This window comes from Arachis stenosperma, chromosome 10 (genome assembly GCF_014773155.1).
Source record: "Arachis stenosperma cultivar V10309 chromosome 10, arast.V10309.gnm1.PFL2, whole genome shotgun sequence".
NCBI lineage: Eukaryota > Viridiplantae > Streptophyta > Magnoliopsida > Fabales > Fabaceae > Arachis > Arachis stenosperma.
The window spans coordinates 125662314-125675331 of record NC_080386.1 but is presented as its reverse complement, the minus strand read 5'-3'; positions in this window follow the sequence as shown (position 1 = coordinate 125675331).

Here is a 13018-nt window from a genome sequence, read left to right as displayed (position 1 = left end):
GCATGACAAGAGATTGTCAACCAGAGTCTTTGAGCCAGGACAAAAAGTTCTGCTCTTCAACTCCAGGCTCAAACTGTTTCCAGGAAAACTCAAGTCCCGGTGGAGGGGTCCGTATGTGATTACAGGAGTATCACCATATGGATATGTTGAGCTTCAAGATATTGATTCTGACAAGAAGTTCATTGTTAATGGACAGAGAATCAAGCACTATCTTGAAGGAAATTTTGAGCAGGAATGCTCAAAACTGAGACTTGAGTGATTCTCAGTGAAAGTCCAGCTAAAGACAGTAAAGAAGCGCTTGCTGGGAGGCAACCCAGTCATTAGAAAGTTGTATGAATTGTTCTTACAGAGGCAAGTATCAAAAATGAAGGAATTCACAGAGTTACAGAAGGATTCAGCTCAAAAAGCAGAGAAAATGAGCTTACTGGCGAAAAAACGCCAGTAAGGGGCATTTTGGGCGTTAAACGCCAGAATGGGTACCATTCTGGGCGTTTAACGCCAGGAATGGTGCCATTTTGGGCGTTAAACGCCAGAATGGGCACCATTCTGGGCGTTTAACGCCAGGTGTGCAGCATCCTGGGCGTTTTAGAAAAACGCCCAGTGAGGAAGAATTTCTGGCGTTTAACGCCAGCCAGGGTACCTGGCTGGGCGTTAAATGCCCAAGTGGGGCAACAGATGGGCGTTAAACGCCAGAATGGGTGCCATTCTGGGCGTTTAACGCCAGCTTGGTGGGGGGACCACAATTTTGTTTTCAAATCAGATTTTTTTCAAACTTTCCTTTTCTCACCCATACTTTTCTACAAAATCACACTTCAATCATTCATCATTCACTTTCAAATCTTCAAAAAATCAAAACTTTTTTTTCAAATTTATTTCAAATCAATTACAAACATTGTTCAAAAATTTCACCCTTTTCTCAATTTCTTCTCATATCTTCTCAAATCTCCTTTCAAATTCCTCTTTTTTTTCGAAAACTCCCATCCCCACCTTATAAATACACGTTTGTTCCCCTCTTCCATCCACACCATTCGAATTTTCTCTTCCTCCCCCTCTCTTCTCTCTTCTCTTTTGCTTGAGGACAAGCAAACCTCTAAGTTTGGTGTGCTTTTCCGTGATCACTAAGCCAAGATTCATCAATATCATGGCTCCCAAGGGAAAACAAACCAATTTAAGAGGCAAGAAAGAGAATAATCCAAAGAATCTTTGGAATGAAGAGAAGTTCTTAACTAAAGAACATGAAGACCATTATCATAAAATAATGGGTCTGAGGTCAGTGATCCCGGAAGTTAAATTTGATCTGAAAGAAGATGAATATCCGGGGATCCAAGAGCAAATTCGAAATAGAGGATGGGAAGTTCTAACCAATCCTGAAACAAAGGTTGGAAGGAACATGGTTCAGGAATTCTACTCAAATCTGTGGCTAACAGATAAGTAGAGAATGACTGGAACCGCTTACCATACCTATAGAACCATGGTCAGAGGGAAAGTTATATACTTCCATCTGGACAAGATAAGAGAAATCTTCAAGTTGCCTCAACTGCAAGATGATCCTGATTCCTTTAATAGGAGGATGGTGAGAGTAGATAAGGGGTTGGATCAAGTTCTAGAGGACATATGCCTCCCTGGAACTAAGTGGATAACCAATTCTAAGGGTGTCCCAAACCAACTCAAGAGGGGAGACCTCAAACCAATTGCAAGAGGTTGGCTAGACTTTATTGGGCGTTCCATATTGCCCACTAGCAACCGTTCTGAGGTCACCATCAAGAGAGCAGTGATGATTCATTGCATTATGCTTGGAAAAGAAATGGAGGTGCATCATGTGATTGCTTGTGAGATCTACACAATTGCAAATAAGAATTCCACTGAAGCCAAATTGGCTTATCCAAGCTTGATTTCCTTGCTCTGTAAAGAGGCTGGGGTGAAGATGGGAGTGGATGAGTTCATACCCATTGAACACCCAATCACCAAGAAGTCAATGGAAGGACAAGTGCAAGACAACTCCATCAAGAGGAGGGCGCAGGAATTCCTCCCTGAATTTCCAAGAATTGACTACTGGTCCAACCTAGAAGCATCTATTAACAAGTTGCAAGAGACTATGGAGCAACTGAAGGAAGAACAGCAGAATCAGAACTGCATGCTCTGCAAATTGCTGAAGGAACAAGAGAAGCAGGGGCGTGAAATTCAAGAGATGAAACGCCAAAAGTTCTCCTCTCAAGCTGAGGGAGCATCCACTTCTCAAAATCAAGGTTGTTGAGTTCTAACTCTGTGAAAACCTCTATCATTAGGAGCCTATGTTTGCGTTTTTTTTTGTTTTGTTTTCTATTTTTATTTCTTTAGTCTCATCTTATATCTATATTTGAGTTTTGTTCTTAGTTCATAATTAATAAAATTTAAGTATATGCCTTAAAGCTATGAATGTCCTATGAATCCATCACCTCTCTTAAAAGAAAAATGCTTTAATCACAAAAGAACAAGAAGTACAGGGTTTCGAAATTTATCTCTGAAACTAGTTGAATTAGTTTGATGTGGTGACAATACTTTTTGTTTTCTGAATGAATGCTTGAACAGTGCATATGTCTTTTGAATTTGTTGTTTTAAGAATGTTAAAATTGTTGGCTCTTGAAAGAATGAGGAGAAAGAGAACTGTTATTGAGGATCTGAAAAATCATCAAATTGATTCTTGAAGCAAGAAAAGCAGAAAAAAAAATATTTTTCGAAAAAAAAAAGAAAGAAAAAGAAAAAAAAGAGAAGGAAATAAAGTTGTGATCCAAGGCAACAAGAGTGTGCTTAAGAACCCTGGACACCTCTAATTGGGGACTTTAGCAAAGCTGAGTCACAATCTAAGAAGGTTCACCCAATTATGTGTCTGTGGCATGTATGTATCCGGTGGTAATACTGGAAGACAGAGTGCTTTGGGCCACTGCCAAGACTCATACACTGGCTATGTTCAAGAATCAATATACTTAACTAGGAGAATCAATAACACTATCTGAGTTCTGAGTTCTTATAGATGCCAATCATTCTGAACTTCAAAGGATAGAGTGAGATGCCAAAACTGTTCGGAGGCAAAAAGCTACTAGTCCCGCTCATCTAATTGGAGCTATGTTTCTTTGATATTTTGGAGTCTATAGTATATTCTCTTCTTTTTATCCTATTTTGATTTTCAGTTGCTTGGGGACAAGCAACAATTTAAGTTTGGTGTTGTGATGAGCGGATAATTTGTATGCTTTTTGGCATTGTTTTTAGTATGTTTTTAGTATTTTTGAGTTAGTTTTTAGTATATTTTTATTAGTTTTTCATTAAAATTCACTTTTCTGGACTTTACTATGAGTTTGTGTATTTTTCTGTGATTTCAGGTATTTTCTGACTGAAAATCAGGGTTCTGAGCAAAAATCTGATCCTGAGACTGAAAAGGACTGCAGATGCTGTTGGATTCTGACCTCCCTGCACTCGAAGTGGATTTTATGGAGCTACAGAAGCCCAATTGGCGCGTTCTCAACGGCATTGGAAAGTAGACATCCTGGGCTTTCCAGCAATATATAATAGTCCATACTTTGCCCAAGATTTGATGGCCCAAACCGGCGCTCAAAGTCACCTACAGAATTTCCAGCGTTAAACGCCGGAACTGGCATAAAATTTGGAGTTAAACGCCCAAACTGGCATGAAAGCTGGCGTTTAACTCCAGAAAACGTCTCTACACAAAATTCCTTCATTGCTCAGCCCAAGCACGCACCAAGTGGGCCCGGAAGTGGATTTTTCTGTCATTTACTCATTTCTGTAAACCTTAGGACACTAGTTTACTACTTATAGGATCTTTTGACATTGTATTCGTACCTTATGACCCCATAACATTTTGTACACGTTTCTTTCCACAGTATGAGCCTCTAAACCCCATGGTTGGGGGTGAGGAGCTCTGCTGTGTCTTGATAGATTAATGCAATCACTACTGTTTCTTATTCAATCATGCTTGCTTCGATTCTAAGATAACACTTGTTCTTAATCCGGATGAATGTGATGATCCGTGACAATCATCATCATTCTCAACCATGAACACGTGCCTGACAACCACCTCTGTTCTATCTTAGATTGAGTAGTTATCTCTTGGGTTCTTTAATCGGAATCTTCGTGGTATAGGCAGGATCTGATGGCAGCATTCAAGAGAATCCGGAAGGTCTAAACCTTGTCTGTGGTATTCTGAGTAGGATTCAATGATTGAATGACTGTGACGTGCTTCAAACCTGTAACCTACTGGGCATTAGTGACAGACGCAAAAGAGGGATTCTATTCCGGTAGGGGAGGGAACCAAACCGGTGATTGGCAGTACTGTGACAGAGTGCGTGCATTAGCTTTCACTGCGAGGATGGGAGGTAGCCATTGACAACGGTGAAACCCTACATGAGCTTGCCATGGAAGGAGACTTGCGTGTTTGATGAAGAAGACAGTAGGAAAGCAGAGATTCAGAAGATGGAGCATCTCCAAAACCCCAACCTATTCTCCATTACTGCAAAACAAGTAACCATTTCATGTTCTTTTACTTTTTACAATCAATCCTGATAATTTCTGATCTCCTGACTAAGATTTACAAGATAACCATAGCTTGCTTCAAGCCGACAATCTCCGTGGGATCGACCCTTGCTCACGCAAGGTATTACTTGGACGACCCAGTGCACTTGCTGGTTAGTTGTGCGGAGTTGCAAAAGTGTTATTGCAATTTCGTGCACCAACAGTGATGATTCATTGCATTATGCTTGGAAAAGAAGTGGAGGTCCATCATGTAATTGCTTGTGAGATTTACACAATTGCAAATAAAAATTCCACTGAAGCCAAACTAGCTTACCCAAGCTTAATCTCTTTGCTCTGTAAAGAGGCTGGGGTGAAGATGGGAATAGATGAATTCATACCCATTGAACACCCAATCACCAAGAAGTTAATGGAAGGACAAGTGCAAGACAACTCTATCAAAAGGAGGGCACAGGAGTTCCTCCCTGAATTTCCTGAAATTGGCTACTGGGCCAGCCTGGAAGCATCTATCACCAAGTTGCAAGAGACTATGGAGCAACTTAAGGAAGAACAGCAGAATCAGAACTGCATGCTCTGCAAATTGCTGAAGGAACAAGAGAAGCAGGGGCGTGAAATCCAAGAGATGAAACGCCAAAAGCTCTCCTCTCAAGCTGAGGGAGCATCCACTTCTCAAAATCAAGGTTGTTGAGTCCTAACTCTGTGAAAACCTCTATCATTAGGAGCCTATTTTTCCGTTTTTCTTTTGTTTTCTATTCTTATTTTTAGTTTCATCTTATATCTATATTTGAGTCTTGTTCTTAATTCATAATTAATAAAATTTATGCCTTAAAGTTATGAATGTCCTATGAATCCATCACCTCTCTTAAATGAAAAATGCTTTAATCACAAAAGAACAAGAAGTACAGGATTTCGAAATTTATCTCTGAAACTAGTTGAATTAGTTTGATGTGGTGACAATACTTTTTGTTTTCTGAATGAATGCTTGAACAGTGCATATGTCTTTTGAATTTGTTGTTTTGAGAATGTTAAAATTGTTGGCTCTTGAAAGAATGAGGAGAAAGAGACATGTTATTGAGGATCTGAAAAATCATAAAAATGATTCTTGAAGCAAGAAAAAGCAGTGAAAAAAAATTTCGAAAAAAAAAAGAGAAGAGAAAAAGAAAAAGAAAGAAATAAAGTTGTGAACCAAGGCAAAAAGAGTGTGCTTAAGAACCCTGGACACCTCTAATTGGGGACTCTAGCAAAGCTGAGTCACAATCTGAAAAGGTTCATCCAATTATGTGTCTGTGGCATGTATGTATCCGGTGGTAATACTGGAAGACAGAGTGCTTTGGGCCACAGCCAAGACTCATAAAGTAGCTGTGTTCAAGAATCATCATACTTAACTAGGAGAATCAATAACACTATCTGAGTTCTGAGTTCTCATAGATGCCAATCATTCTGAACTTCAAAGGATAGAGTGAGATGCCAAAACTGTTCGGAGGCAAAAAGCTACTAGTCCCGCTCATCTAATTGGAACTATGTTTCTTTGATATTTTGGAGTCTATAGTATATTCTCTTCTTTTTATCCTATTTTGATTTTCAGTTGCTTGGGGACAAGCAACAATTTAAGTTTGGTGTTGTGATGAGCGGATAATTTATACGCTTTTTGGCATTGCTTTTAGTATGTTTTTAGTATCTTTTAGTTAGTTTTTAGTATATATTTATTAGTTTTTAGTTAAAATTCACTTTTCTGGACTTTACTGAGTTTGTGTGTTTTTCTGTGATTTCAGGTATTTTCTGACTGAAATTGAAGGTTCTGAGCAAAAATCTGATCCAGAGACTGAAAAGGACTGCAGATGCTGTTGGATTCTGACCTCCCTGCACTCGAAGTGGATTTTCTGGAGCTACAGAAGCCCAATTGGCGCGCTCTCAACGGCGTTGGAAAGTAGACATCCTGGGCTTTCCAGCAATATATGATAGTCCATACTTTGCCCAAGATTTGATGGCGCAAACCGGCGTTCAAAGTCACCTACAGAAATTCCAGCGTTAAACGCCGGAACTGGCATAAAACTTGGAGTTAAACGCCCAAACTGGCATGAAAGCTGGCGTTTAACTCCAGAAAAGGTCTCTACACGAAATTGCTTCATTGCTCAGCCCAAGCACACACCAAGTGGGCCCGGAAGTGGATTTTTCTGTCATTTACTCATTTCTGTAAACCTTAGGATTACTAGTTTACTATTAATATGATCTTTTGACATTGTATCAGTACCTTAGGACCTCATGACACTTTACACGTTTCTTTGTGTACACACCACGGCATGAGTCTCTAAACCCCATGGTTGGGGGTGAGGAGCTCTGCTGTGTCTTGATGGATTAATGCAATTACTACTGTTTCTTATTCAATCATGCTTGCTTCCATTCTAAGATATCACTTGTTCTTAACACGGATGAATGTGATGATCCGTGACACTCATCATCATTCTCAACTATGAACATGTGCCTGACAACCACCTCTGTTCTATCTTAGATTGAGTAGATATCTCTTTGATTCCTTAACCAGAATCTTCGTGGTATAAGCTAGAACTGATGGCGGCATTCAAGAGAATCCGGAAGGTCTAAACCTTGTCTGTGGTATTCTGAGTAGGATTCAATGACTGAATGACTGTGACGTGCTTCAAACTCCTGAAGGCGGGGCGTTAGTGACAGACGCAAAAGAATCACTGGATTCTATTCCGGCCTGATTGAGAACCGACAGATGGATAGCCGTGCCGTGACAGGGTGCGTTGAACATTTCCAATGAGAGGATGGGAGGTAGCCACTGACAACGGTGAAACCCTACATACAGCTTGCCATGGAAGGAGCCTTGCGTGTTTGATGAAGAAGACAGTAGGAAAGCAGAGATTCAGAAGATGGAGCATCTCCAAACCCTAGCCTATTCTCCATTACTGCAAAACAAGTAACCATTTCATGTTCTCTTGCTTTTTACAATCAATCCTGATAATTTCTGATATCCTGACTAAGATTTACAAGATAACCATAGCTTGCTTCAAGCCGACAATCTCCGTGGGATCGACCCTTGCTCACGCAAGGTATTACTTGGACGACCCAGTGCACTTGCTGGTTAGTTGTGCGGGATTGCAAAAGTGTGATTGCAATTTCACATACCACTAATCCTATCAAACGCTATTGTTGCTTGATCCATCAATCCTCGTGGGATCGACCATTACTCACGTAAGGTATTACTTGGTACGACCCGGTGCACTTGCCGGTTAGTTAGTGTGGTTGTAAAATTCCCTCAAGAACAACAACAAAAGCACGCTCAACATCATCAAGCATCTCCCAAGTATAACGAGACACTCTCACATCCCTCTGCCACTCTAGAGGGAAAGAAGGCTCATCATTTTTGTCAAGAAAAAAGGGGCGGGCCCCCTCGACAGCACAAACCTTAAAGAAGTAATTCTTGAAGTCCTTAAAGGACTCATCATACATAGCAAAAACTTTGTGGCCCTGGGCGGACCTGAAGGAAACCCAGGAAGCCTTCTTTTTTGAAGAACCGCCAGGCTTGGCGGAAACAAACAAATAAAGGAAAAGAGTCTGGGAAGGTGTTACATCTAATTCACGACAGAGAAGTTGAAAAATTTTAATAAAACCCCAGGAGTTAGGGTGAAGCTTGGATGGAGCAATATTACACGACCACAATAGGTTGGTCTCAAAAGCAGTAAAAGGAAAAATAACGTTCAACTGGCTGAAGAAGTATTCATAGGCATAGAAGAAGGGACACTCCCTCTCAATGGAAGTCGAAAAAGAAACTCTCTCATCAGAATCAGGAACAACAAGCTCGTAATCCTCCTCACGAGCATTGTTACCACAAATCCTATGGCGCTTCCTCAGCTCTGTGCAAAATTCAGCATCCACAACAGAAACACACAACAAAACAAGGGAGTCCAGCCAATCGGACATCCCCTCGGGAACTCAGGAAGACATCTCTACAACGTTATTGTGAGAAGACATGAGGCCAAACTAATCCTACAAGTAAGAAAAGAAGATGGGGTTACTAAAAACATCCCGGCAAAGGGAGAAAACAACTCGGTCAATACGATATAGGCGAAGAAACAAGAAAAGGAAAACCCCAAGACTCAAACCAAAGTCCTGGGGCATCCTTTGGAGGCAGTAACAAAGCAAGGTTTCCAGGCAAGATCTACAGCTTGCACCCCGCATTTCTCTGAAAAAATTTAAAACAGCAAACATTTTTCATCAAAGAAAAACACAAAAGTCATTACAGTCTACCAAGCAAAAAGCATTCCCAAACATCAAGCACGCCAAGCAGAGACCATTAAACATGCAACCTTTTTCAAGATCAGACAAAAAGCAATCTCCAAAAGTGAGGAACAGATGCAGATTTTCTATCAGTATCAGACAGGAAACAATCAGAAGCAACAGTAAAACCCTAGAAGGCCTCGATAGAAACTCCAAGAAAATCCATAAGAGAAAGATAGGAAAAGCATGTTACAGCGACAAGCAAATACAAGACCACGAAAAGATTCAAACTTTCAAACATGCAAAATCAGAACTTTACCAAAAATAAACTAAAGACGAAGCTACGAAAGAAGCAAGAAAGCTAGTACCAACCTGGAAAGAGCAGCGAGCTTCAAAGAACTGAAGATTGAAGATAAAATTTGGGAACACCTTCTCACAAAGAACGGAAACAAGAGCAATGTCGCAGGAAGAAACGCAAGATTTCAGGCTCCAGAAACACCAAATGACACCACAACACAAAGAAAGCAGAAGCGCAAACAAAAAACAGAGAGTGGAGAGAGCGGAGAAAAGAAGTTACGAAAAAGGCAAAAGGAGAGAAACCGTTTCTGAGTTTTCAAAATCGAAATAAAGAGCCAAAGGGAAACGGGGCAATTAATGCTAAAATTAAAGAAGGCATTAAACCCTCGCACATTCCCAAAGCGCCGATATAAAAGCGCGCGCCTTTTAGAGGAAACGTTCTACATTCAAAAGACTGCTACAAAGAAATCGACAAAATGCTTGAGTTCGGCTTCACCAAAGAAGGACCGAAGTCAAAGACTCGACCTCAAAAAAGAAGACTCTGCTCAAGCAGGGGCACTGTTCATACCCTGGGTCGAGATGACCGACCCGGGATGTTCGACAGACAAAGCGACCACCCTCTTCAAGTCAGAACAACCCGACTTCTTTCCAAAGAGCTCGGTCAAGTCCCCAAGAAAGCCCAAAGAAGGGCCCAAATAGAGGAACACGCCCCAAATCCCAAGGCAGCCCAAGCCTACAGAGAGAAGGGCGGTTCCCTTAAAAGATAAGATGACATCACTTAAAGATACGATAAAGATAAGATAAGATAACTAACTTATCTTATCCACAGAAGGCCACATCTCACCATTATAAATACGTTGGAGCACCCAGGTATAACTCATACTCTGATTCTACTCAATACCTGCTTAATACCCTTGCTAACTTAAGCATCGGAGTCCCTTGCAGGTACCCCCCACCCTCCAGGAACGAAGGATCAGCAGCACTCTCAGTCCCACAAGTCGGACACACCAGCTCCAGTCGCTATACACCTACCGGAAACGTCAGCTCCGACCTACAGTGAAGATCTCAACCGAGATCAACCTATAGTTTCAGGTAACCCACGGAACAAATACTGACACTGTAAAAAAGGTTGAAGTGCAGGATCCTTTGGAGGAAGTAGATATTGGTAATGGTGATTATCCTAGACCAACATATGTGAGCAAGATGCTGCCTGATGATTTCAAAAAAGAAATGGTGGAGATTTTGATGGAATATTGCGATTGTTTTGCATGGGATTATGCAGAGATGCCAGGCTTGAGTCGTGAATTGGTAGAACATCAATTGCCATTGAAAGCCAATGTTAAACTTGTCAAGCAGCCACCAAGGAGATTTGCTCCTGAAGTCATGCAGAAGATTAAAGAAGAAATTGAAAGACTTCTTAAGGCTAAGTTTATAAGAACAGCAAGGTATGTCAACTGGATTTCTAATATTGTCCCTGTCATGAAAAAGAATGGAAATATCCAAAAGATGAATATCCAATGCCTATAGCTGATATGTTGATAGATTCTACTGCTGGTCATGAAATGTTAAGTTTTATGGATGGATATTCAGTTTATAATCAAATATACATAGCTGAGGAAGATGTGTCAAAAACAGCATTTAGGTGTCCAGGTGCTTTAGGAACTTTTGAATGGGTTGTGATGCCATTTGGGTTAAAAAACGCTGGTGCAACTTATCAAAGGGCGATGAATAAAATTTTTCATGACTTTATTGAAAATTTTATGGAAATTTATATTGATGATGTGGTTGTCAAATCAAATGTTAAAAAAGAGCATCTAGAAAATTTAAAGAAAGCATTTGAAAGAATGAGAAAGCATAAATTAAAAATGAATCCATTAAAATGTGCCTTTGGTGTTAGTGTAGGAAATTTTCTTGGTTTTTTGGTGCAGAAAAAAGGGGATTGAAATTGACAAAAATAAGGCAAAGGCTATCTTAAAGGCTCCTCCTCCAGCTAACAAAAAGCAACTGCAAGCATTTTTAGGGAATGTCAATTACCTTAGAAGGTTCATTTCCAATCTGTCAGGAAAAACCAAGGTTTTTGCGCCTCTGATCAAGTTGAAAAAAAAGAGGAAGAGTTCCAATGGAAAATAGAGCATCAAGAAGCTTTTGACAACATCAAGCAGTATTTGACTAATCCTCCTATTATGACACCTCCAAGGCACGGAGCACCTCTAGAACTTTACGTGTCAGCTTTTGAAGTAACAATTGGTGGAATGCTGGCTCAAGAAGATGAGAATGGCAACGAGAGAGTGATTTATTATCTAAGTCGTGTGATAAATGATGTTGAGAGCCGTTATTCTCCAATTGAGAAACTTTGTTTAGCTTTATATTTTTCCTGTTTAAAACTTAAGTACTATCTAATTCTTAGGAATGTTTATGTAATTTCTAAGTTTGATGTTCTTAAATATATGTTGTCTTCTCCAATATTGCATGGTAGACTAGGAAAATGGATGCTGGCCTTAACGGAATTTTCTTTACATTTTATTCCTGCAAGAGCGGTTAAGGGTCAGATTCTAGCCGATTTCCTGGTTGATTACCCTTGTATTGACATTGATGAGAATTTACTGAGTTTCATTGGTTTGGTGCCTTGAAAATTATATTTTGACGGTTCATGCCATAAGGGTGGTGTTGGTATAGGAATTTTAATTATTTCTCCAAGTGATGAGCCAAGTAAATTCCTCTTTGAATTGAATTATTCATGTTCCAACAATGAGGCAGAGTATGAAGCATTAATAATGGGACTGGAATTATTATTAGAAAGAGGAGTTAAAAATGTGGAAATTTTTGGAGATTCACAGCTTATAGTCCGTCAAGTATCACTTGAATATAGGTGTGTTAGTGAAAATTTAAGAAAGTATTTCAATGTGGCTACAGAGTTGTTGAGTAAATTTGATAGTGTCATTGTAAGGCATGTTCCAAGGGAGTTAAATCAAGAAGCAAATGAATTAGCTCAAATTACTTCAAGATATAAGATCAAGCCCTCAACACTAGAAAAATTGGTAAGGATAAAGGACATATTTATGCCTTTGAGAGAAAGAGAAGTGTTGTCATTAGAAAAACTAGACCCAAAAGATTAGAGAGTACCAATTGTAGAAAATTTAAAAAATCTAAGTCTTAGTGTAGATAGAAAACTTAAATATAGGGCTCAAAGTTATGTTCTAATAAGTAATGTCTTGTTTAGGAAATCTGTTGATGGAAACCTCTTGACATGTTTGGGAGAAAAAGAAGCGTACTTGGCTCTTGCTGAAGTGCATGAGAGAATTTGTGGTGCCCATCAATCAGGGAAAAAAATGAAATGGGTGATAAATAGGAGAAGATTGTATTGGCCAACTATTCAAAGAGATTGTATAAACTATGCCAGGTCCTGTGACGAATGCCAAAAACATGGAAGCCTTCAACATATTCCAGCGTCAGAACTGCATGTTATAATTAAGTCATGGCCATTTAGAGGTTGGGCTCTAGATCTTATCGGACAGATTCACCCACCGTCTTCTAAAGGTCATAAGTTCATTTTGGTTGGTGTTGATTATTTCTCTAAATGGGTAGAGGCTATCCCTCTAAGGGAGGTGACTTACAATGAAATAATAAATTTTATTGAGGAGCATATTGTGCATAGGTTTGGAATTCCTCAGTCTATTACCACTGATCAAGGAACCATGTTTATTGGGAAAAAGGTCATGGAATATGCCAAATCTAGGGATATAAAAATGCTTTCTTCTACACCATATTATGCCCAAGCCAATGGACAAGTGGAGGCAGCGAATAAAATTCTGATTGCATTAATTAAAAAACACATTGGAAGGCAGCCAAGAAATTGGCACCAAACTCTCAGTCAAGTTCTTTGGGCTTACCGAAATTTTCCGAGAGGATCTACTAGAACCACCCCGTATAAGTTAGTTTACGGTCATGATGCAGTGTTGCC